Here is a 27,447-nt window from a genome sequence, read left to right on the forward strand (position 1 = left end):
CATATAGTATTATAAATGTGTGTGATACATCCTTGACCAAAAATATAAATTCCATGAAAGGAGAGCTATGTCTGAACTATCATTGTTTCTGCCCCAGAATATAACAGCACTTTATTAATTGCAACCTATAGGAAATGATTACTGAATACATAAAAAATGAAATATTAGACATAGATAGTCAAGCTGCACTTACATTCTTTCACAGAATTAAGACCAAAATCAGGAAGTAAGGCTAGAAGAATGAACAACTGTTTTAAATTCCATCATCTGATGATCTTAAAAAGGGAGGGAAAAGTAATACATTAGGAGTGAGAAAAGCCAAGAAGAGGAGGGGATTATCTCGCATTATCAGGATGCACAAATACAAGACTACACAAAAAGAAAGGAAGAAAGGATGGAAGGGTGGGGGATACTTGAACCTTACTTTCATTTGAACTGGTCAAAGGAAGGTCAAACGTACAAAGCTGCATGCAAAAAACACATTGCACTCAACATCAAAAAGGAAGAGGGAAAAGCAGGAAAGAGGGAAGACAGATTAAGATAAGGATTAGTCTTAATCAAAATAAAATCTCACCCTAGATTTTAAAAGGAAAGAAAAAATGAGAATTTGCGTGGATGATGGAAAGAGAAGAAAGGCAGAGTGGCAGAAGTAAAATATCTTAAACCTAACGTATGGGACTCCTTTCTTATCACCTTCTTCTTTATAAAAAATGGACAAGAAACAAGGAAGGAAAACCATAACAGACTAGACTCATAAAAAATACATAATTATCATAACTGTAAATGGAAATGGGAACAACTAATACATAAAAAGGAAAAGAACAGCCGAACAGATTATAAAACAGAATCCAAAAGTATGTTATTTACAAGAAACACAGGTGAAACATAAAGATTCACACAAATTTAAAAAGAAAGAGGCTGGAACAAAAATTATGTGTCAAGTGAAATTTTTTTAAAAAGGCAGACGTAGCAATGATGCTCTCAGAGAGGATTATGCCAAAAATAGGGTAAATGAGATAAATGGGAAAATTACATTTTGCAAAAAAGGTGCCATAGATTATAAATGGATGATAATACTGAATACAGATTACCAAATGACATAGCATTCATATAATTAAGTTAAATAATGCAATAATTAAATTAAATAATGAAAATGAGGGGAAAGTGTGGAAAGGGGAAGGTCACAATGTTTCCCTTTCAGACACTGATAAATTTAAAGACAACAAAAAAACTGAAAGAAATTAAGGACCTGCATAGAATTATATGATATAACAGATATATTATAGATATATGGATAAAATAGGTAACAGACTTCCAGTGATTATTAAATGGGAATAGAAAGGAATATACATGTTTTCCACTGTGCACACTACCTTTACAAAAACTAATCATTTATTATGTCATAGAAGCCTCAAAAACAAATGTTGAAAAGGAGAAATTTTAAACAAATCTTTTACAGACCACAATGCAACAAAATTATAATCAATGAAGGGCTGCTAAAGAAGCAATTACAAATTAATTGAAAACTAAATAATTTCATCTTGAACAATGGGTAGGTCAAAGAACGAATCACAGAAATAAGAGGTAATTTCATTAAAAATGACAATAAAGCAACATGAAAAAAATTTTAAGATAAAGTCAAAGCAGTCCTTATTGAAAAGTGTATATCTCCAAACCTTTTCATCAATAATGGAAGGTGCCCATCAACAAAGGAAAAAACTAAAAACTTTTTAAAAAAATTTAAAACCCTATAAAAACACCAAGAAGATCAAAGAAGAGATAAACAAAATTGAAATCCCCCCCAAAATAGAATTACTAAGCAATAGTAAAATTTGTTTTCAAAGAAAACAATAGTTAAACAATTAGCTAATTTGATTTTTAGAAAAAGATAAAGTCAAATTATGAATATAAAAATAAGAGGTAAGTATCTAACATATCAAGAAGAAATAAAAGAAATTCTAAGATTTTTGCCCAATTGTAAACCAATAAAATCGACTAAATGAAATGGATATTTACAAAATACAAAATGCCCAGATTAATATAACAAGACAAAAATGAGGTTCCAGAGAAATTTTTGACTAAGTACAAGACAGAAAACACTATGAAGTGCAAAATGGATAATTTCGATCACATTAAATTGAAAAGTTTTTGCCCAAACTCAACGCAACCAAGATTAGGAGGCAAGTAGAAAACTGGGAAAGAATTTTTCCAACTAGTGCCTGTGATAAAGGTCTCATTTCTAAAATACATAGAGAACTGAGTCAAATGTACAAGAATACAAGTCATTCCTCAACTGATAAATGGTCAAAGGATATGAACAGGCAGTTTTCAGAGGAAGAAATTAAAGCTACCTATAGTCACATGAAAAAATACTCTAAATCACTACTGATTAGAGAGATGCCAATCAAAACAACTCTGAGGTACCACCTCACACCTATCAGATTGGCTAACATGACAAAACAGGAAGATGAAATATGTTGGAGAAGATGTGGGAGAGTTCGAACGCTAATTCATTGTTGATGGAGCTGTGAGGATGATCCAACCATTCTGGAGAGCAATTTGGAACTATGACCAAAGGGCTAAAAAAATGTGTATATCCTTTGACCCAGCAATATTGGTTCTAAGACTGTATCCCCAAGAGATCATAAAAATGGGAAAGGGTCCCACATGTACAAAAATATTTATAGCAGTTCTCTTTGTGGTGGCCAAAAACTGGAAATCAATGGGATGCCCATCAACTGAGGAATGGCTGAATAAATTGTGGTATATGAATGTAATGGAATACTATTGTGCTATAAGAAATGATGAACAGGAAGACTTCAGAGAGGCCTGGAAGGACTTATATGATCTGATGCTGAGCGAAAGGAGCAGAACCAGGAGAACTTTATGCACAGCAACAACCACAGTGTGAGAGGAATTTTTCTGGTAGACTTAGTACTTCATTGCAATGCAAGGACTTAAAAAATTCCCAATGGTCTCAAGGCAAAATGCCTTCCACATCCAGAGAAAGAAATATGGAATTGGATCACAGAATGAAACAATTTTCTTTTGTACCATGTTTGTTTTGGTTTATGATTTCTCCCACTCATTTTAATTCTTCTATGCAACATGACTAAGGTAAAAATGTATTTAATAGGAATGTATGTGTAGAACCTATATAAAATTGTATGCTGTCTCAGGGAGGGAGCAGGGAGGGAGGTAAAAAAAAAATCTGGCAATCTGCATTGGTACAGGAACTGTCCTCAAAATGGAGTTCATTATACTAATCAAATCATCACCTTAGATTTTTTTTTAAATCAAGAAATCTACCACAAAATGTTGCTACTCAGAAAACTCTGATTAGCACATTAAATTATTTTTAAAATAGCAACGAAATCATAGTCCTCCTGTAGCCTTGCTTGGGAGCTACCCCCTCATTCAGGGGGAATGAAGATAAAGATGAATAAAGGCTTTCCTGATTTCACAACAAGTAATGTTCTTCGTTTAAGGAAAAAAAGAGGAAGATCTGCAGACCTAGGATGCCAAATATGACAACTTTGCAGACTGGGATCTCTCTTGAATACGAGGTCATCCTGACCAGTGCCAAGTTACTGGAGCAAGACTTAGTTTGTGGCTCCCAAACGAAGATACAGAGAGTGCTGAGTGAGGAGTCAGAGGAGAGCAAGAACCTTTGTCATTGCCACCTGTTTGCTAGGAGAGATCGCCCTAGATCCTTTAAATATCCTGAGAAGATGGATCAGACTTTCTATTACCATGAGATGTACAGTTCTGTTCTGTCTGCTGCTCAATATCTGCACTTCAAGAGCAGGCCTGACTGGTTTCCTCTTCATGCTGAAGGCCCTGGTGTCATAAAATTTCAATACCATCTACATCACTACCACTGAGGTCTATCCCACCACTATGTGAGTTCTGGGCATAGGAACAAGTGGCACTTTGTGTTGGATTGGTGCAGTTGTAGCTCCATTTACATCCCAGGTTCTTATGAGTGTTTCATCCCTAGGAGCCTTTTGTCTTTTCTTACCTGTCTGCATTGTGTGTGCCATTTCAGCATTCACACTCCCCACTAAGACTAAAGGAAGTCATGCAAATGATAACCAAATGGAGAAGAATATTTTATTTTTCACAAACATGCTCTTGAGGTAGCTTTATTTTCCCCTCTCCCCACTCCTATAATTTATCTTGAATTTACTCCTATATAATACTATATCAGTAAGGAACAATCATTTTATAGATTTGAGAGGTAGCTTGCCTTACTGGAACTTTTCTTCCCAAGACTCAATAAATACTTATTATACTATCCCCAAAAAAACAGCAGGGAAATTTCTCTAATCAAAGGTAGATGGTTATGAGGCATTTATAGACTGTTGTATTTAGAAACGTGCCAGTAATCATTTCTTGTACATCATCATGAAACAGCTCTTTAGCATAACATATAAATGCCTAGTATACTAAAGGAAGAAAAAAAAAATACAATAGATTTTCCTTTCAATGGAAATGAAAAAATGAATGAAGAAAACTTAAGTTACAGTTAATGTCTCAAATAAAGATGAATGTCTATGAACAAATAGTAAACTAGACATTTTATCAAAATATTTCTATTTGTAGACTATAATCCTCAAAATATAAATGATCTGGGAGTATTGCTTTCTTCTCCGTGTGCTTTTTCATTTGTTACTCAATAACGGCACTTGATATAGCCATTTGTTTTTATGCTAGACATTTAATATGAAGGTCTTTTTAAATATCTGAAATAAATTTTTACATCTAACAGATTTCATATATTTTATTTCATGCAAAATGACTAATGATGCCATGTGTAAATCTTTTTATATCCTCTGATGTGCAGAAGCTAGAAAAACTCCTATATGTTGCTGACTAAATTTCCCGAGACATAATGAAGTGTCAATTCAGCTCTTATTTGGACCTAAAAATCTGTGGAAGTCTAAAACACCATAACTGGGCTTGTAGTCTTACATAGTATAATTAAAAATCCACTTAAAAAAGGTAAAATTTCTGAAAAGCTACAAAAATGTAATGATTTAAAACACAAGTTTTTGAGTTTTTGAAAGGGTGATAGGTGTATGTATATATATATATATATATATATATATATATGTGGTTTTTTAAAAAAATGTTTAAAATGTTCGTACAGTGAAATTCTCTACTGTTTTTATCTTATGTCATCATATTTTTATTTTTCATGGTAGATATACATTTTCTAGTATTCATAAGCACATTGTGTCCCATCACTTGATGATGAAATGTCAGTGTAACATTGGAACATTCTTCGCACTAAGGATTGTTGTAGTTTTTACTTCACAGGATTTCTACCTTAATATTACCCTAATGAGGCTTCCTGCAGATGATAATACACCCACAGTTTACCTTTTTGTTCTAGCTTTCAATTTGGTTAGCAGCTCTAATACAGCAAAATAGACAAAAAGCTCTCACTAATATTAATTTTCCAGACCACGTGTGATTCATGCTTCTTTTCCAGGTAACAAACTATTTTTTCTTCCTCTCCTTTCAAACCCCTCCTTAAAACAAAGTATTAAATAAGAGACCACAAAGCAAAAGATAGGCTATTTCACTGCTGATGGCAGAAAACAGAATGGCCATTCTCCTAGACTGTGGCAATTAATCATTATGTGGCCAAGACAAACTAAGCAATTCTTAATAATTATTTTATATAATCTGAGATCATTACTATAAGAGAAACAAACACATTCCCACACTCTGCACTCCTTCCTTTAAATGAATTGAAGAAAACTGCAGCAATTTATCAGCATTTTGACGAAAAGGATGAACAGAAATGATTCAACATAAATAAAATGGTACATTAGAAGTCAATACTGGTAAAAGTCAATATAGGTAAAGTGATCAGAACCAGGAGCACAGTTTACTTAAATACATTATCAGGTAAAAACAATTTTGAAAGACTTTAGAACTCTGATCAATGCAATGAAAAACTAGGATTCCAAAGGACTAAGATGAAGCATGCTACCCACCTCCTGCCAGAGAAGTGAAGAACAAGACATTTTTAATATGGCCAATGTGAAAATTGCACAGTTGTTATATGAAGGCTTTAGCTTTTAAACTGTTCAGTGGAGGGGTTTGGGGGCCAGTGGGAGGGATGGATATTACAAATATTTATAAAAACTAAACAATAAATAAATATTTTTTAAAAGACATGTTTTCTAAAATCATGTTTCAGATTCTTGTGTAAATAGGTGTTACCTATATCTGCTATATAAGACAGAGTACATTCTGCTCTAAGAATTCCTGTTAAGATCTTGCTTTTCATCATCTTTGTGATATGCTACAAGTCAGTATAACACTCACAACTATTTATGTTTATGGTCCAAAAGGCATCTAGTAGATTATGTAGTATAATAGAGAGTGTCCCAGAATCTCATGATCTTCTTAATGAAGGAATTTTAATCATTCAACCAATCAAAAAGCATTAACGAAATGCTTATTGTTCCAGGCACAAAGCTGGTCTCAGGGGATACAAATATATAAATTAAAATTATCACTGCCTCAAGAGGCTTACATTATACTAGGAATACAAAATAAATACAGTGATTTGTGGAGAGGGGAATCTTATTAAAAACTGAGAGAAATGTGTCCTGAAAGAAGCAGCATTTGAGACAAGTTTCAAGGAAAGCCAGTACTACAAGAGGCAGAAGCTCCAGAAAGAGGAAGCATATAGACAGGACATATAGGCAGGACATGGGAGGCCATGTATCATATACCAGTGAGTCAGTTTAAAAGAACAGACTCAGTGCAAAGCCTAGAGCACTGTTCAGATTATAAAAATAGGAAGGAGCAAAACTGAAGGTTTTAAATACCAAAAAAGGATATTTTTTTTGTCATAAAAGGAATATTTTGCCATATAAGCAAAGGGAAGCCATTGAAGTGATGAGGTGAGACCTGCACTTTAGAAATCTCAATTTGGCAGTTGGGCACAGGATGGGCTGGAGAGAGGAAAGACTGAGTTCAAGAAGATCAAATAGGAGGCAACCATACCAGTCTAGGTAAGCGGACGCGACCTTGCACAGCACTCAGGCACTCAAATCAAAGTCAACTGCAAGTCATGTCATCATCTTAATGTCATGGTCCTCTTAGAGAATGAAGGACAAATACAATACAAGGTGAGAGGAAATAAGGGCCTTGACTAGGGTGTGCCATAATTTGAGAGAGGGGGAGGCTATGAGAGACAGAAATAAAATCAGAAAGACTTGGCAACTGATTGTGACTGAGTTCAAGGGGAAAGAGCAAAAAAATTAAAAAGAGGATGACAAGTAAGCTGAAAACCTGGGTGACCGGGAGAATGAAGGTGCTTTTGACAAAAAAAAAGGGACTTAAGGAAGAAAGAATTTATAGGAGGTGGGACAATTAGTTCTACTCTATACATGCTGAGTTGGAGATACCCATGAACCAAAAATTCCAGCTGGAGCTATCTAAGAGACAGAAAAAAGTTGAGTAATGGAGATTGGTATTCATCTGCATAGAGATGACAACTAAATGCATGGAAGCTGATGAAATCACCTAGAGAATGTTATACAGAGAAAGAACTCGCAAGTGTAAGACAAAGTCCTGGGATATACCTACACATAGGGTACATCTCATGGAAGATAATTTGGCAAAATGAGACTAAGAAAGACTAGCTAGATAGGAAGAAAGAGAACCGTGATAGAAAAGTGAAAACCCAGAAAGGAGAAAGAATTCAGAAGAAAGGATAAATAAACCAAGGTCAGGGAGGAAAAACTACTTGCTTATGATTATACAAAGAATAGTATGATGAAGACTTTTGACTCCAAGTACAGTACATCTACTTTCCACATTGCTATAGTTCTTAAAGTATGAATCTATTTTTTAAAACACTATAAATACACAAATCCCCAAGGGAGCTTTGAAAAAGCCCAATTATAATTAGTTAAAATATATTTTTCACATTCTACACATATCCCTCTTTAGTTCTACCAAGAATTTTCATTTATCAATATATGAATTTCATATTATGGGCTTTGTTGTTCTTGCTTAAGCTTCTTAATAAAATTACTACAGTACCTGTGACCACAATAAATCAAATATTGAGATATCTAGTCATGCATTTTCAAAAGGGGAAATTATTACTCAAATTTTTTTTATTAATTCGTTGGAGAAATATCTTATTGCTCCTTGGAAAGCATACAGAATTTTTAACAAAATCATCCTTCCCTCATTCTGGAGCTTCCTTGATTTCAGGGGGAAAAAATTAAGGGTTCATTAGTGCTACTATACTCAGGATTATTCAGCAGAGAAGACTCAGGTAAAAGTAATCTGCTAGTTACCCATTAAGACACATGCAAGTTTTCAATCTACACCAAAAATCACAGATTCCATTAAAATCTATTTAATTTCATTAAAAAGCAATAATACATTTTTGTTTCCTGAAGCAGGTAATCACTTTTCCATGTAAGTGAAAAGATATTGTTCTATCCAGGTGTTGTATAGTTTTAGAAATAAATTATTTTATTTGACACTGATCAAAAAATTCCTGAAGAGTTTAAATTTTTATTTCTTTGTCATAAGTGTGGCAAAAAGTATGGAAACCAGGAAATATTTTATCATTGTAAAATATGTTTAACATAAGAAAAAAGATCCAGAAGATTCTCCTCTTTCCTATCCCACCTCCCCCAAAGAAATTTCAGATTAATATCTTTATCCATTTGAGAAACCCAGTTGTGAGAATCACAGGATTTCCCAGGTAGGGTTAGGGAGTTAGCCCAGGACCAGCTGCCTGCTGCTTCCCTGGTAGCATGCCCTTAGGAAGATGCATGTTATATGCCCCTTAATATAGCAAACCCCTTCTCCCAGAAAAACCTCAGAAACAGAGTAGGCACAGGAAGACGTTTATTACGCTTCTCATGAGAAACCAGGTATGGCTCTCACTAGGAATACAACACAAAGGCAGGAGTGAGGTTAATACAGTTTATACTTCCTATTAGAGCCAGGTTTGGGTTAGTCAAATCCCTCAAATTTCTCACTCTTATTTCCCTACATTCCCTCTGTATGTAGAGTACGTAGGCATGGTCATGAGGATACTTGTGACCATGGTATGACCCCTCAGGCTTGAACCAGTTTTTCCAATGTAACCTTTCTAGTCCCCCAGGCCCAGGATGGCCATTGACTTAGTAAAATAAAATATGCAAGCTTCCTTACAACTCTTGATTATCTCCCAATAACTTTTGTGTGAGCAAAATGATATACCATAATATCCCTTCTTACAATCGATCTTTAGTTGAAGGTATTGATCCATTAAAATATAAATGAAACATATAAATATAAATAAAGAAATATACCAGAAAGACTGTGATATGTTAAACTACCTAAGTCATTTATAACAGTGTAAATGAGCCAACAGGAGGTTTTGATAGAGCTAAAAGGAAAGGCAGGAAGGATAATGGGAGACCTGAGGAGGTGGAGATGGGGCGGAATACTAGGTAAAAAGGTGAACAGTATGAAAACTGTGGGCCCAGAATTGGCCACTTAACAATTTTTCCCAGGGTTGGTCTTGACTAATCAATTATCTTCAAGAAATAAAAGGGGAAGAAGAGTTGGAAGGAGAGAAGGAGCTGGAAGAGTATTTACATAAACTAGAAAGGATATAAATTTTCTCATTTAGAAAAGTACATTAATTTTCTTTAAAATTATGCATATCTTCATGTAGTACTTTTAATCCTAGAAAAAAGCAAAAAAAAAAATCTGTCCTACTGCTTATATTCTACTTCATACAGTCTTATTATTACTTTATAGTAGTACCATTTTTTTTATTTAAAGAAAACTTTCCTCTGGAAAATGGAGTGATTCCAATTCACATAAATATTTCTATAATACTACATGAAATACTCTTACCTTGCTGCTTCAGTGCATAAATTTTACACGAGAGTTTACAAAGCACTTTAAGATTACTTTCCTGATAATAACCCTGTGATAGATGTGGTACAAACTATAATTACTCCCATTTTACAGAATTTACAGAAAAATAAATTGAAGCTCAGGAGCATTAAATTAAATTACTTGCCTAAAGTCACACTATGGCAGAACCAAATTTAAGGCCAAGTCTGCTGATTTCCAAATCCAGTATTATTGATTCCCTGTCCCATCACCCAAGCCAGTTTCTTAAGGCAGAAAAAGGAAAATATTTCAGAATTCTGAATCTTAAAAAAAATAGCAATAATAAGAGACTCACAAGTATATAGTAATAATTATTTCCTTAAGCTTATATTAAATTCAATTTACATCTGTTGAATTCTCACAGAATGCATGCTACTAGGCAGTGCATGCATAAATGTATCACTTTAACAATTCTAGGAAGTATATATTTAGGAAATTAAATGTGGCAAAAAGGATTGTTTTGTAAACTAAAGTCAACTTTAGTAATCTGTCTACACTGAATTACTGAATCAATTTCAGATAGCCCTCTAAAATCTTGGCTACTTGAGAAAAAACAGTATATAACAATGCCCTCAACACTAAGTCATTCTGAAAAGAAACTAACTGAAACCACCAGCTAAAAAAACTGGTTTGTTACTGGTGGATGTCTGATTTCTGATGGAAGCATGCTACTGTTAGTTGATAGGGGAAAGAGAGATGCGTTTACATGTACACCTGGTGAAGAAATACCTATAAGTGGTCCTGGAGGAAACAGTGACTTAAAAGCGTCATTGGAGATAGGGTGACTGGAAAAGGTTGTATATATGGAGGTGAACCTTGTGAAACTAGAGATAAAAGACCAGGAGAAAGCAGATCCAACTGGAAGCTGCTCCATAGGTGATTCTGGAAAAGATCCAAGCAGTGGAAGACAATAACCTCAATTAGGAAACTTGGATAATGAAAGAGAATGAATTGTCTACCCAGAGGTGAAGGATGTGGTAGACCTAAAGAATGCAGAGATGCACATGTCTATAGAGGTTGTGTGGATAAAGCACTATCATTAGTGTCAGGGAGACCTAAGCTCAAATCTCTCTTGACAGGTACTACCTACCTGACTTGGAACAAGTCCTTTAATTTCTCAGTGTCCCAGGACCAAGTTACAAAGTTAGAAAAAAAAAAGATGTTTATAATTTCTATAAAAATACAATGAAATTAAAGTGATTAATTAAAATGAGGAACAAGATGGTTTCTGAGATCCTTTCTAGATCTAGACCTTTGATTTTGTGATCTGAATGTGTTCTGGGTGCAATAATTTGGGAAATAGATTGATAAACAGATTGATGGTGAATGTCTTTATATGAAGATTGATTAAGGAACTAGGAATGTTTAGAATGGAGAAAAGTCAGGAAGGACATGATAATGGTGCTCAGATGTTTTAAGGGATTTATGTGGAAGAGGGATTAGATATATTCTGTTTCACTACAAATCACTAACAAAGAGTAGATACTCAAGAAGTCAACTTAGGCTTGATATGTGATCCTCACAACAACCCTAGGAAGTAGGTGCTATTATTATCCCAATTTTACAGATGAAGAAATTGAGGCAAACAGAGATTAAGTGACTTGCCCAGGGTCACACACTTCGTAAGTGTCTGAGGCTAGATTTGAATTCAGATTTTCCTAACTCTAATAATGGAGAGCACCTACTCATCTTTGTTTATCCTATGAGACTCCCCAAGCAATACAACATAAATCTTCCAAGGGGTTACATTACAAGCCAGAGGATTTTCTCAGGATCTCTTAATATTTCAAGTAAACCAAACAATGATAAAGAGATTATGCACTGATATACTGGGCAAGATTCTAGTTTCATATCTAGTATATGGATCACTCAGAGCCTAAGGGTTATCACAGTCCTTTTACTAAAAACATTCCAATGCCCTCAGACCAAAGCAGTTCCCAAATGGTTCAGAAATATAAGAAATTACAGTTCGATGCCAAGGAATTTCCCTGGAATCTAGAAACTCTTCATCAAAGTCCTAAAAATCCGTTTGATAGTCTTTTTTTTCCCCCCTAAAGGGCCTACAGAAACGTCCCAACTCAGTTTCAACTAGGAGATAAAGTTAACTCCAACTGGTCCAGGTTAGCACCAACCACAACATCCTTGGTAGCAACAATCCTGGCTACTGCTGTGGGAGGGGAAGAAAGGATGTTAATTTATACCTCTCCAATTTCATCAGTATCCTACTTCACAACACTACTCCCACTGACCCTTGGCCAGCTATAGAAGGTAGCCTAGATCACAGTCTTCAGTTTTTTAACAAAACAGTATATCCACATCGTTGGGGGACAGCTCTGGGCCGGGCTCCCCCGTGAGGACCGTGAGACGCCTGAGGGTCCGAACCTGCTTACGTGGCAGGCTAGCTGGTCTAGCAAGCCACGAGGTACTGGGATGGCCCTGATAACAGGCTGGCTCCACCCACGGGGAGGCACTTGGGAGGAGCTCGCCCGCCCATGGGAGGTATGGGGGAGGAGACAGGGGATAATAAAAGGGGATGACCATGAGAGCTGGAGAGAGAGAAAAACGGATTAAAGCTTGCTGGCTGCAACTCCTTTCGGGTGCTCTGCCTGTTTATTCCCCTTCCCCAACAGGGAGAGGGAATTCCCTCCCCCGAACCAGGAGGAGGGCCGGAGACGTCCGAAGACCGGGGATAGGTAAGTAGAAGGCGAAGGCCCGGGAGTCGCCCCGGGCACCACATATCTTTCCAAAAAAAGGGGAAAGAGGGCATCAATACAGCAAAAAAAAGGGCTTACAAAGGTTTAACTTTCCTGCTGGCTGGAACCTCCAGCTACTTCCAGCTAGCCCGGAGGTCTAGGGCCTGCTTATATGCCCTACGGCTGTTTTGGAAATGAGTCAATATACATACCCCTTTGCTGCTTCTGGAACCTGCCTGTAACTGGCTGGGGCTCCACATTACTGACCTCTGGCTAGCTAAGGCTGACAAAATAGGTAGTGCCACTGTCTTTTGCACCGTCTCACAGCAGGTGGTTTTGCAGCTGATGCCCACATGTTAAGTGTCAAAGCCAAGGTTATCATCCTGATGCTATTGGTGCTTTCCTGCCAGGGCACTTGTTTTCCCACTGCCCTGATGCTGCTATCAGCACTTTCACTATTAATGGAGCTGTTACACAGCAGATCAGGGTACTTCTGCTTTCCCCATTTTCATACTGAAGCTAGGGTTGTCCAAATGCCACTGGCTGGGCTACTGAGGGCAAAGAGACCACTATTACCACACCTACAACAATTCATTCAAAAATATGTCCTCGCACTAGAACCCATCTTCATTTCACACTGTGTTGGTACATATCTATACAGAAATGCCTCTCATAACATTTTAGGATAGTTGTTGTGGGAGTATGGGGGGGGGGGTTAATTCATACTCCTTAGTTCTACCAGTATTTTCACTAATAACAACTAAACATGTGATGACAACTTTTGCACTACTTCTGCATAAATCCTCATTTGTATAATGTGATATAAACTGCTCACATCTACCATGTACCTGTTTATTGTCCTTCGAATAACCCTCAACTTCAATTCTTCAGAAATTTTAATGTTTCATTGTGTGCTGTACAAAGTATATGTTGATTTAATTTAAAGGCTATCTTTGAGTTCTTTGTAGAATCGCTACATCCAAATGCTCTATAATAGATATGGAAAAATAAGGGGTAGAGACTTCTGGTGCCAAGATGGGAATGAAGAAGGAATTCACCTGAGCCCTACCAAATTCTTCTCTAAACAACCTTACCATAATGCCTTGGAACAAATTTTGGAGCAGTGAAGTACCTTACCAGCCCAGGGCAGCGTGGAGAGTTAGCAGGAAAGGTCAGTCTCACTGGGGTAGTATGAAACATGGTGGTAAGCAAGTTTGTACAGGCTGCACCCAGAGGGCCTGCAGTGAAGCACTGAGCTCCAGGGCAAGCCACCAGCAAAGCCATGCACCCAGTGCAAGCCAGCAGCCCCAAGGGAAACCAGTAGACAGTTCAGGCCACCAAAGAGGCCCCACCCCCAGGGCAAACCAACAGTGAGACACCACCCCAAGGTAGGTCAAAAGGAAAGGCCCACCCCCAGTAAAAGCCTGCTGGAAGGCCACCACTCTACTGCAAGCCAGGAAAGACTTCAAGCTCCAGCACAAGAAGCTTGGGACTATGCTCTCTCCATTCCAGGAGCAGAGTTCAATTTTTACATTAAGTACAAAGTCACAAAATAGCCATGAAAATGAGCACACAAAAAAAGAATCTGACCATAGAAAGTTACTGAAATAGCATGAAGGATCAAGACACAAATTTGGAAGAGAACAACAATGTCAAAATAGCTACATGCAATGTCTCAAAAAAAATGTGAATGGTTTCAGGCCTAAAATCAACTCAAGAAAGAGACCAAAAAGAAAATTTAAAGGTAGAGAAGAAAAACTGGGAAAACAACTGGGAGCAATGCAAGAAAATCATGAAAAAAGGGTCAACAGCTTGGTAAAGGAAGCTCAAAAAGTGGGATATACAAAAATTCACTGAAGAAAACAATTTCATAAAACACAGAATTGGCCAAACAGAAAAGAAAGTACAAAGATTCTTCAATGATGTAAACAACTTCATAAAAAGCAGAACTGGCCAAATGGGAAATGAGGTACAAAAGTTCATGGAAGAAAATAATACTTTAAAAATTAGAATTGCACCAGTGGAAGCTAATGACTGCATGAGACATCAAGAAAAAATAAAACAAAATCAAAAGAATAAAAAAAAGAAGAAACTGTTAAATGTCTCACTGAAAAAAAGACTGACCTAGAAAAATAGATCAAGGGAAAATAATTTAAGAATAGTTAGACTACCTGAAAGTCATGATAAAAAAAAAAGAGCCCAGACACCAAGAAATTATCAAGGAACACTGCCTTAATATCCTAAAACCAGAGGGCCAAATATAAACACAAAGAATCTACCAATCATTACCTGAGATTCCAAAATGAAAATTCCCAGGAATATCACTGCCAAATTCCAGGGCTCCCACACCAAGGAAAAAATACTACAAGCAGCCAGAAACAATTCAAATATTGTGGAGTCCTAGTCAGGATTACACAGGATTTAGCAACTTCTACATTAAAGAATCAGAGGGCTTGGAACATGATATTCCAGAAAGCAAAGGTACTAGAATTACAACCAAGAATTACCTACCCAACAAAACTGAGTACAGTCTGTTGGGAAAAAAATGAACATTTAATGAAATAAAGAACTTTCAAGCATTCCTAATTAAAAGAAGAGAGATGAATAAAAAATCTGATCTTCAAATATAAGACTCGAGAAGCATAAAAAGGTAAGCAGGAAATAAAAAAACACAAGAGATTCAATAAGGTTAAACTGTTAATATTTACAAACTATTATACATAGTTCATAAACTATATACAAGAAGATACTTGTAACTCTTAAGAACTATATCACTATTATGACAATTTTGAGGAGTATACATAGAGAGTGCAAGTGTGAGTTGGATGTGATGAGATGGTATTCAAAAAAGCAAAATTGAGGGATAAAAAAGAAGATTTTACTAGAAGAAAAGAGAAGGGAAAGATATAATGGGGTAAATTATCTCACATAAAAGAGATGCAAAAGAGCTATTACAATGGAAGAAAAGAAAGAGGGTGGTGGCAGTGGACAATGCTTGAATCTTATTCTCATCATGGCTAGCTCAAAGAGAGAATAACACACCCTCAGTTGGATTTGGAAATCTATCTTACCCTATAGGAAAGTAAAAAAAGAATCGGGACAGTGGATGGGAGGGAGAAGAGAGGGCAGATTGGGGGAAGCAGTGGCCAGAAACAAAACACTTGTGAAGGAAGACATGGCAAAAGGTGAGAAAGAAGGATAAAAGAGGAGAAAAACAGAATAGAGGGACATAGTTGGTTATCCTAACTGTAAATGTGAGCGGGATGAATTCATCCATAAAATGGAAACAGAAAGTAAAATGGGTTAAAAAACAGAATCTTACAACATGCTGTGAACAAGAAACAAATGTGAAGTACAGACACAAGGCAAATCTATGCTTCAGCTGAAGTTAAAAAAAAAAGCAGAGGAAGCAATCATGATCTCAGACAAAGAAAAAGAAGAAATACATTTAACTAAAAGAGAGAAAAAAGAAAACTATACCTTGCTAAAAGGTACTATAGACAATGAAATAAAATCAATACTAAAAATATATGCACCAAATGGTATAGCATTTGAAACTTAAATGAGTTGCAGACAGAAATAGACAGTAAAACTATATTATTAGGGGACCTCAACTTTGCCATCTCACAACTAGATAAATCTAACCAAAAATAAAAAAGAAGATAAGGATCTGGTGGGTAGAATTTTAGAAAAGTTTATATGAAAGACTGAACGGGCACAGAAAATATACCTTTTTTTCAGCAGTACATGGCCCCTCCACAAAAACTGACCCTGTGTTAGGGCATAAAAATCTCACAGCGAAATGCAGAAAAGAAGTATTAAATGCATCCTTTTCAGATCATAATGAAATAAAAATTACATTCAATAAATGGCAGTGGAAAGACAGATTAAAAATTAATTGGAAACTAATCTAATTCGAAAGAATAACTGGGTGAAAAAACAAATGATAGAAACAGTCAAGTTTCTTTACAGAGAATGACAATGAGACAACATACCAAAATTTATAGGATGCAGTCAAAGCAGTACTCAGGGGAAACATTATATCTCTAAATGCTTACATCAATAAAAGTGAGAAAGAACAGATCAATGAACTGGGCATGCAACTAAAAAAACTAAAAAGGAACAAATTAAAAATCCCCAATTAAACACCAAATAAGAAATTCTGAAAATCAAAGGAGAGATTTAAAAAACTGAAAGAAAACCATTTAACTAATAAATAAAACTACAAGTCAGAAGAGGGGAACCTAGCCTGCAGGTATCTGGACCACTGAAAAAAACCAATGGGCGTGCTCCCATTCCCCACAAGCAAGATTCCGTCTTAACCTTTCTGATGCTGAAGATCCCGGAAGAGCTCCCAAGAATTGTTAGAAGTGAGCCCATTTAACAAGCCCCCAACAGTGAGAAACATGCTCATCTTAAATAAAGAACAATATCTGTTATGAAATCAGGAAAGCCTTTATTAATCTTTATGTCCATTTCCCCTGAATGGACGGGTAGCCTCCCCAGTAAGGTAACAGGAAGACATGCAGGAAGATGGGGATTCTTATACTGTTTTCTGAACTCTGGACCTCCTGTGATACCATCCCCTGGCCATATGACTCCAGCTCTCCTCTCTGTTAGGCCCTTCCTCACACAGCTCTTTGCCATGCTAGGTCACAACCCTTATCACCTAGGAATATGAACAACAGAACTTTCTTATTTCCCACAGGTGCCAATCAACTCTTGATTGGTTAACACACTGGGAGATGTACTATATTAAAATGGAGGTCTTGGGGGACATGACTTAGGTCACTTCATCTTGATCTAAGAGACATCAATTTCCATATCATCTGTATTAACAATAGGGAGGAATCAACATTTTCCCAGACCTCTCAGGGTAACACAATGAGCAGGAATAGGCCCTTTAGATTAGATCTTAATGTCCTTCTAAAGAAGAAACAGAATTTTGGAAGAATGGGGTATGGGGGAAACTCTGAGTCTCCAACATAATGATTACTAAGAAAAATAATTTTTCACATTTCGTTTTTTTCTAAGAACAAACTTGGTGAGGTTGACAGGATGTATGCATACAGTATACACATGTGTAGTTTGTAAAGGATTCATGTAAAAGATGGGACCTCTACCTCGGCTTCCCTGGCTTCCCTCAGGACTTAACCCAAATCCTAAATTCTGTAGAAGGTTTTTGCTGACTTCATCCTAAACCTAGATGCTTTAACCTCCCCTTTGAGATTACCATCCAGACGAGAAAATAGAAGGGAATAGGATCAAGGATTCATGTAGAGAGGCTGGCTTTGGTGAGGAAGAGAGCTACTTCATTTTAAGAGATTGGAATAAAACTGTGGGGAATGATGTCAGCAGGTTTTGAGCATTCAGTGCAATTATCTCTATTTTCTCAACAAAGTATGAAGAATAAGATGCTCAGCTAAGGGGATGAGTCAAAGACTTGGAAATGGAAGGGCCTTTAAAAGTTATCTAATCCAAACTTCTCATTTTACAGATAAAGAAACTCATGCAGAGATGTCAAGTGACTTATCCAAAGTCACACACATAGTAAGTAGCAGAACTGGGATTCAAACTACAGTGTTCTGATTTCAAATCCAGCATTCTTTTCATTAAAGTACATAATTTCAACTTTTCAAAATTACCTGTAGATTTGTTTTTAAGAACATAGGTAAATAATCTTATGGGAGAAAAATGTTGGAAATCATTGAGATGAATGAAATCACTATGGAAAGAGAGAAGGAAGAACCTCAGTTTTCTCAGCTACACAATGAAATCAGGTTGGATTATCTTTAATATCCATTACAGTTCTAAAATTTCTACTATTCTATGAAAAAGTATGAGGACGGAACCGTGGAGGAGTGAAACAAAGTGACAACACAGACAAATCTTAAAGGGAAACTAGGGAAGATGGAGTAAGCTCATTCTACCTAAGAAAGAGGAAATGCAAGAGAAATGGAGGCTTGAAGAAAGGAAGTGTGATAAAGATGTTTCAGGGAATGTGCGAAAACCAAGAAACATCTTTACTATCAAGTGAAACCTACTAGAGGATTTAGAATTTTAGACTAAATTATTTCTATGGGACAGAAGGGTGGCCTGGACATCCTAATGTAGTTTCCCAGTTGTACCTAAACTACACAGATTTCTAAGTATCATGTTGGTGGAATAGTGATGCTAGCTAGTAAAAATTCTAGCTGATGCAGTATTAATCAATGTTGCTCCAACTGGTCTTGCATTGCTTTTTTCTTCAACTTACATATAAATCTATATGGCATATGCACCCTCAGGGGAGATAAGTAGTTCTTTTCTCCATCTTAAGCAGAACAAGCATCCTGGATTCAAATCCTACCTTTAACACTACCTATAATATCTGGAATAAGTTAATTTCTCTGGGTCTCAAAGTTTCCTTTTCTGTAAAACAAGGGAGTTGGAAAATATGTCCTCCAACTTTCTCCCAGCCCTAAATCTATGATCTTATCAATCAGACACTTTCATTTCTATCCTTCAGGGATCCAGCTCCCTCATCGTACTGATAAATCAACTGTGAAAAGTATCGATTTATGAATTAAAATTTTTGATGAGATTATGTTTCATGTGGCAAAAAAAAAAATAACCTCTCATCATTAAAACCTGCTTGTCAAGTATTGGGTTACTCTCAATCCATAGGACAGGAAAAGATGTGTCAATCATACAGTTACTAGGTTAAAGATATATTATAGAATATTAGTAAATACAGTTTCTAGGGCTTTTAAATTTTTTAATATGCTAAGTAACGCAACAAGAGAAAAATAAGCGAGGTCCATTTTAACTTCCCTTTATCAATATTTTCTATAAAAGATTTGCTATTAGAAATTAACAGGTGGAAAAATATTAAAAAAGTAATTTACTCTAGGTTTAAAAGTAATTTAAACCTATCATAAACAAAAAAATTCTAACTTTACAGACTTGTCTTGGCCTCAAAGACAATTTATCAACTGAATGAATCTCTTTCCACTTTTGCTAGCACGCCCTGTATCATTACATGGAAAGAACATAACTATCTTGCTGAGTTCAGGATAGTTTCCTGTTCTTATATAATGCAAAATTTCCATAAAATCCAAACACAGGAAATAGAAAGTGATAACTGAAGATATTACAATTATTTTTTATCATGTTTGATATCTCTCTTAAATCCTGGACACACGAGCAGTCACTTGCCTAATTCAGAAAGTCTAGCGAACAAAATAAACTGATCACAAATGTCCTTTTTGGTTTTAAATACTTGTGAAAATATTTAATGACAACCAACTATAATCAAAGTCTTTTAACTGTAGAAGCAGAAACAACATACAACATAGCCTGTAGCACTGCCAAATAATTCTACTCTTGTCAAAACTTCAGTGCCTCCCTGCTGACCTGAAGTGCCTTCTCCTTGGGATGAAAATGTTTGCTTCACCAGTCATTCAACCTTTTGGTTCTTATATAGATGCTAAGAATATGGCATTATTGCTTTGATATAGTTTTCTCTGAGAACTGAATCAAATACCTTTAATTAATATTCTTCTTTAGTGGGTCAAATTATCAAGATCATTTAATTTTAGAACTAAGAAGGAGTATGAGTCCTTCACTAAGTCTATTCAGAACTATAATACAATGCTGGAAGTCTAAGAAATAATTATAAAATCACATACTAATCTGAACATATTACTTATAAATGTTAAACTTATTATATGGAATAGAAATATGAATTAACATGGGAATTGCAACTAATGAAATACTCCTTCAAATAAGTCAACAAATGTTTCTTGGCCATCTACTCTTATCCAGTATTATGTTATGTACCTAGCACAGTGCCTTAATAAAGTACTCAACACACACTTAATATGCTTAATGAATGACTGAGACAGAAATAAAGTCTAAAATAATCCCTAAACATGAAGAAGCAAATATTTCTCTATTTGAATACAAAATAAAATCTTTAAGGATAAATCTGAAATGAAGTAGAAGGCAAAAAAGGAAAAAAAGCTTTGAAATTGAATTGTCAAAATCTTCTATATTAAAAGAAAGGAGTCAACTAAATCTCATTAGACAGAAAAAATGGTTTGTTGATGCCCTTTTATTACACCAGTTATTTTCCTAATACTCACAAAACCCACACCTTTGTGACAAGGAAAAAGACCTACAAATAAGCAGACTGATAGTTTTTGCAACACTCAAGTACAATATCACTTTATTGTTTCATCATCTGCTCTCCAAGACTTCAAGGTTAGTCACTGCAATTAATCTGATAGCAATATATCAAAATATTCATTACAACACTTCTTATGATAAGAAAGAAACTGGAAACAAACGACATAGAGTGGACACACTGATTAGAGAATGGCTAAACAAAATGTGGTGCAAGAATGCAATGGAACGTAATTGTGCTATAAGAAATGATAAATACAGGGAAGCACAGAAAGATCTATATGAACTGATACTGAATGGAGTAGGTAGAGCCAAGAAAACAGTATAAGCAATGACTGTAGCAGTATAAATAGAACCACACAAAAAAATCTAAAGTGAATGACGTAAAACTATGAAGCATAAGCATGACTCAAAAGGAGAGAGGCAAAGATACTCCTACCCTATGCATTGACAGATAGGATCAGGTGTTATACACTGCACATAGTTTCAGATTTTTTTGATATAGTGATCAACTATGCTGATTTTTTCCCTCTTTTTTCCTATTTTGTCTCTAAAAAAATACTACTTGTTATGTGATACAGTCTCAGGGAGAGAAAAAGAAATGATACTGAAGGAAACTATAGGATGTAAAAAAAACAAGATATTAAGAAAAACAGTATGTATTCAGAAAAATTCAGCAACCTTTAGTACTGTTTTTGTTTCTATTACTGTAATCACCATGTATACTGTTTTCCTGATTCTGGTCTCTTCACTCTGCATGTAGCTTTTCATGTTTCTCTGGATTCCTTATATTCATAATTTGTTCAGAATAACAACATTCTATTACATTCATATACAATTCACCAAACAATGGAAATCCATTTTAGTTCCAGTTTTTGCTACCATAAAAAATGACGCTATGAATATTCTGGATGTATGGGCTATGAGTGTTATTACTGTGATTGTGATTGTTAAGACCATTGGTTCAGGTATTAAATTCTTAATTTAGGGATTATTTAACTAAGAGACCAGGAAAACTTAAAGTGTGAATGATATGGAATGATCTCAGACTTCCCAACTGACAAACTCATGTTCTTTCAATATTGCCTCTTCTTAAATAATAAAGTAAAGGATGGAGGCTTAGCAATACTAGATTTAAACTATACTGTATGGCAGTAATTATCAAAACTATGTGGTACTGGCTAAGAAACAGAATGGTGAATCAGGGGAAGAGAGTAGACATATAATAGACAGTAGTAAGCGATTACAGTAACCTTGTATTTGACACAAGTAAAAATTTAAACTTTTGGGATAAGAATTCACTACTTGGTAAAAATTGTTGGGAAAACTGGAAAGCAGTCTGGCAGAAATTTTTTATAGACCAATATCTTATACCATTTACCAAGATAAAGTCAGAATGGATACAAAACCTAGATATAAAGGGAGAAATCATAAGAAAATTAGAAGAACCAGAACATACTACCTATCAGACTCATGGATGGGAGAATTTATGAATAAACAAGAGATAGCATTCTAAGAAGTAAAATGGATTTTGATTACATTAAATTAAAAGGGCTGTATACAAAAAAAAATCAATGTAGCCAAAATTAGAAGGAAAGTAGAAAATTTTGGGGAAATCTTTATATAGTTTCTCAGATAAAGGTCTCATACCTTAAATGTACGAGAATTGTCAAATTTATAAGCCTATGAGTAATATCTCAATTGATAAATGGTCAAAGGACATGAACAAGCAAAATTTTCCATGAAGAAATCAAAACTATATATAGTCATATAAAAAATGCTCTAAATCACTGATTAGAAAAATGGAAATAAAAAAACTTTGAGTTAATCATCTCACATCTGTCAGATTGACTAAAATGACTGAAGAGGAAAATGACAAATGTTGGAGAGGATGTGAAAAAACAGGGACACTAATACACTGCAGTTGGAACTGTGAACTGATCCAACCATTCTGGTGAACAATTTGGAATTAGGTGCAACAAGTTATAAAACTGTATATACCCTTTGACCCAGCAATACCATTAGGTCTTTCCCAACGTGATCAAGGAAAAAGGAAAAGACTCTTTATGTTTTAAGATATTTACAGCAGCTCTCTTTGTGGTGGCAAACAACTGGAAATTGAGGGGATGCCCATCAACTGGGGAATGGCTGAGTAAGTTGTGGTATATGATTATAATGCAATACTACTGTGTGGTAAGAAAGATAAACTGGTTGAGTTTAGGAAAGGCTTGCATAAAATAAGGAAAAGGGAAATGAGCAGAATCAAGAGAACACTGTGTACAGTAACAGAATCAGTGTTCAAAAAACAGCTGTGAATGATCAATAAGGGAAGATTTGAGGACCAAAGAAAATATAGAGAGTATTATAAAATGTAAAATGGATAATTTTGATTATATAAAATTAAAAAGCTTTTGCACAAACAAAACCAACGCAACCAAAATTATAAGGAAAGCAGAAAACTACAGGAAAATTTTTTGCGACAAGTACCTCTGATAAAGGCCACATTTCTCAAATATATAGGGAATTGAGTCAAATTTATAAAAATACAAGTCATTCCTCAATTGATAAATGGTCAGTTTTCAGAAGAAGAAACCAAACCTATCTCTAGTCATATGAAAAAAATGTTCTAAATCACTACTGATTAGAGAAATGCAAATTAAAACAACTCTGAAGTACCACCTCACATCTATCAGATTGGCTAATGTGGTACATAGAAAACATGATGGTGTTGAAGGAGATGTGGAAAAACTAGGACACTCATGCACTAATAGTGGAGTGAGGTGTTAACTGATCCAACCATTCTGAAGAGGAATTTGGAACTATACTATCCAAAGGGCAATCAAATTGTGCATACCTTTTGATCCAGCAATACCACTGCTAGATCTGACTTAAAGACATCCATAAAAGGGAAAAGGGTATATTTGTACAAATATTTATAGAGGCTCTTTTTGTGGGGGCTAAGAATTGAAAATCAAAAGAATACCCATCAATTGGGGAATAAGAAGCTGTGGTATATGATTATAATGGAATATTACTGTGCTATAAGAAATGACAAGCAGGATAATTTCAGAAAAACCTGGAAAGACTTACATGAACTGATGCAAAATGAAGTGAACAGAACCAGGAGAATGTTGTACACAGTAACAACAATATTGTTGAATGAAGAACACAGTAACAATACTGTCTTAGCTATTTTCAGCAATACAATGATTCAAGACAATCCCAAAAGACTAATGATGAAGCCGTACTATCCACTTCCAGAGAAAGAACTGATATTGTTCGAATACAGACTGAAATATGCTATTTTTTACTTTCATTCATTCTATTTTCTTTAGTTTTCTTGTATAAAAATGACTAATATGGAAATGTTTTACATAATTACGTATGTAAAAACCAGTATCTTAGTGCTTACTGTCTCAAGGACGGGAGAGAGAATGGAAGGGAGTGACAGAATTTGGATCAAAACTTCAAAAAAAATATTAAAAATTGTTTTAACATGTAATCGGAGGAAAAAGTAAAAAATAAAGTTATCATGTAATATGTGTATATATATATATGTGCTTTATAAAGGGGAGGTCATTAAGGTGGAGTTTTGCTCTATCTTCAAATGCTTTTTTATAGTCAACAATGAACACAGTGGGATCTTGTATTTCTCTCCTCTAATCTATTGTGTGATGGCAAAGAAATGGTCTACAGATATGCTACTCCTTTCCCAAAGTTTCAGTCTAGGATGTCCTTGAAACACATGCAGATTATTCTCATAAAAATATAGAGATGGAAAGTTTATCTATCATCAAACATGGGCTCATTTATCAGAATTTATATTTAGGAAGTAGATAAAGAGAAGAAGCTCGAAGGGCTTTTTACCTTGTTATGAGTTTAACTCTACACTGCCTAAACTGAAGTACACAGAATTAGAGCGTCACCAGATGTGGCCTGACTAGAGCAAAGTACAACAAAGCAATAACCTCCTTCCTTCTGGGCATATGGCCTGAAATCACATTAGCTTTTTTTGGCTGCCTCATCACACAGTGACTCGTATGGAGTTTGATGTCCACCAAATTTTCTAAAGCTTTTCCTTTTTTTCCAAATCTAACTATGACTTCCCCATCTTGAACCTATAATGATGAATTTTTTACCCACATGAAAGATTTTACATATATTCTTATTATGTTTTATTTTGACCTACTTTAGAACACCATTTCAGTCTTTCAAGATTATTATCAACTCTTCTTTTGTCATTCAACATACTAAGTACTGCTCCAAGAGTTGTTATGTTCAAGTTTCATATGTATGCTATATTCTAAGTAATTGACAAAAATTCTAAAGAGAATGAACTTAAGATAACTAGAAGCAGTTTTTGAAAGATTAAATAAGCCAAATTAGTATTTTTGTGGTCCAACTCTGATTTCACTAGGGTAGAGAGCTCCTGACATGGAAGTTTCCTCCACTAATGAAGATTAGAAACTGTTTTACAACTTACAGGCTCAGTTTCCAAGAATACTAAGAGGCCATGTGATTTGACTTGGTATAATTACTTGAACCCTGGTCTTCCTAATTGTAGGACCAGTCATCTACCCTCTACACTATGCCATTTCTCAATCTAATTCAAAAAAGAAAAGAAAAAACCTAAGAGCCATAAAATCTTTTAAACACACCTAACTCTAAAAGCACAAAGACATTCATTCAAACTTTATGCTTTGGTCCTTATGCTAGTCTCCAGGGGTGGGGAACCTATGACCTCAAGGCCATATGTGTGGCCCTCTAGGTCCTCAAGTGTAGCCCTCTAGATCCTGAAGTGCGCCTGAATCACAAATCTGTTCTGTGAAGTATGAGTTCAGTCAAAAGGCTGCACTTGTGGACCCAGAAGGCCACATGTGGCCCCAAGGTCACAGGTTCCCCACCCCTGTGCAAGATAGCTTTATTTACCGAGGTGACCTGCCAATGCCTCAGTCTCCACAACACAACTCTCTTATGTCTAGAATTTTTTTCCCATCCTGACCTTTCTCTGTCAAACAAGCTATCTTCTATTTCCTGACCATGCAATCTCTCCTTCTACCTGGTAAAATTCCTTTTTTTCTGGCCCCTTCTCTGGAACACTCCACACAACAAGCACCGGAAAGTTCCAGTTTCTCAGATGACTGGTGTCTCTCTGACTGTGTCCTCAGGAATAGGAAATCCTTCAAATCTGACTAAGCAGGATCCCCATCTCTTATAAAATACTGACCTGCTTCGATTTAGGAGCTACCGTGATGACTGAGCCAAGTTAACTGTCCTGAAGCATGGAGGGAAGACCATTATGGACTTCCCTTACTATGAATGGCCAGACAGATCATTATGCCAAAAGCTCCCTGGCAACATACCTAATTGGATCCCTTCACCACCCCCTTCTCAATCCCAGTTTTAAATTTCAATCCCAACTTCAGGAACTGACAAGGTCAGGGGGCTGTCCTGATCAGGACGTAACACTGTAAAGACCTATGATCCTGCCCTAGTGTCCTCTCTTGTTGCCCCTGCCCTTCAGCATCTCCAGTTAAGCCACATGGGCATTCTTTTTAAATCCTTCCTGAAATACATCAAATAAAAGGTTTAAATTGCTTTCAACATTGGTTGGCTTGTCTAAATCTTCTGCAAAGCTCCTTTTAGTTCTAGCAATAGACTTTGATATCCTCCTCCAAAGCCTACTCCTAATTTCCCAATAAATGTTGAATCATTCAAACTCAGAAACTCAGTTATTCTCTGATTCTTCCCTCATCCTCACACCTTGCCATATCTAATTAGTTGCCAAGTTCTATGAATCATACTTCTGCAATCTCTCTCACAATTACCCCCTGGCTTTCTATTCCCATAGTCATTACCCCCAGCTTACGTTCTCATTACCTCTCACCTGGAGTGTTATTAAAAGTATTTTAACTGGTCTTCCTAATACTAATTTCTTTCCTTTCCGAACTATCTTTCATACTACTGCCAAAGTAATCTTTCTAAAGTACAAGTCAGATCTTGTCATTCCCTTGCTCATAAACCTTTAGCACTCTCTTCTCTTCCAACACAGGCCAGAGGGAAGGGGAGGGTGTATACTAAAAAAACTTAAGGGCAAAGCCAAATACTATCCCAACATGTAAGGGGTGTGTAAACCAGTTCTTGAAAAAGCTAAGAAAAATTCTGGGTGCTATCAATGATCTCCTTCCTTGCCCTGAAGAGGTGGTGCCTACTGAGATCAGAACTGCAGCTAAGCAGGGGAGTAGCCTCCAACAAACCCAAGTTCTCTATAAGCAATAAAGAAGGCTTTACATGTATGACACATACAAAAAAAGTACCCAAATAAAAAGATTAGCCATTTACTCTTATGTGCAATGAGTAAGAGGGTGGGGGTAGGGGAGGTTGTTAGAACATTTCTGGTGTAGACAAGGAAGGAAAATCAAAGAACAGACTGAAGGAACAGAGGAAACCTTGAATAGATGTGGGAAGAGGGTCACTCAAAATGTCAAGCAAAAAAAAGTACCTTATGTTATTAAAAGAACATCTTCAAACTGTGTCATTTCCTTGTAACAGCAAAAGACTCAGAATCAAAGTTCCTAATGATCTGGCCATCAAGTTGCCATGAGCAGAAAACAGAAGTAGGGCCGAGAACACTAGCCATCTATTC

The 27,447-nt window shown here is 35.8% G+C and overlaps 1 protein-coding gene and 1 pseudogene across 1 annotated transcript in view; one reads left to right on the plus strand and one right to left on the minus strand.

Annotated features, from left to right (window-relative positions):
• The window catches only part of ME1 (malic enzyme 1), a 262,710-nt gene that overhangs the window by 221,292 nt on the left and 13,971 nt on the right, over window positions 1-27,447 (minus strand).
• On the plus strand, window positions 3,519-4,143 carry LOC140530408 (putative transporter SVOPL pseudogene; annotated as a pseudogene).

Source organism: Notamacropus eugenii, chromosome 2, assembly GCF_028372415.1.
Source record: "Notamacropus eugenii isolate mMacEug1 chromosome 2, mMacEug1.pri_v2, whole genome shotgun sequence".
In the NCBI taxonomy this organism is placed as follows: domain Eukaryota; kingdom Metazoa; phylum Chordata; class Mammalia; order Diprotodontia; family Macropodidae; genus Notamacropus; species Notamacropus eugenii.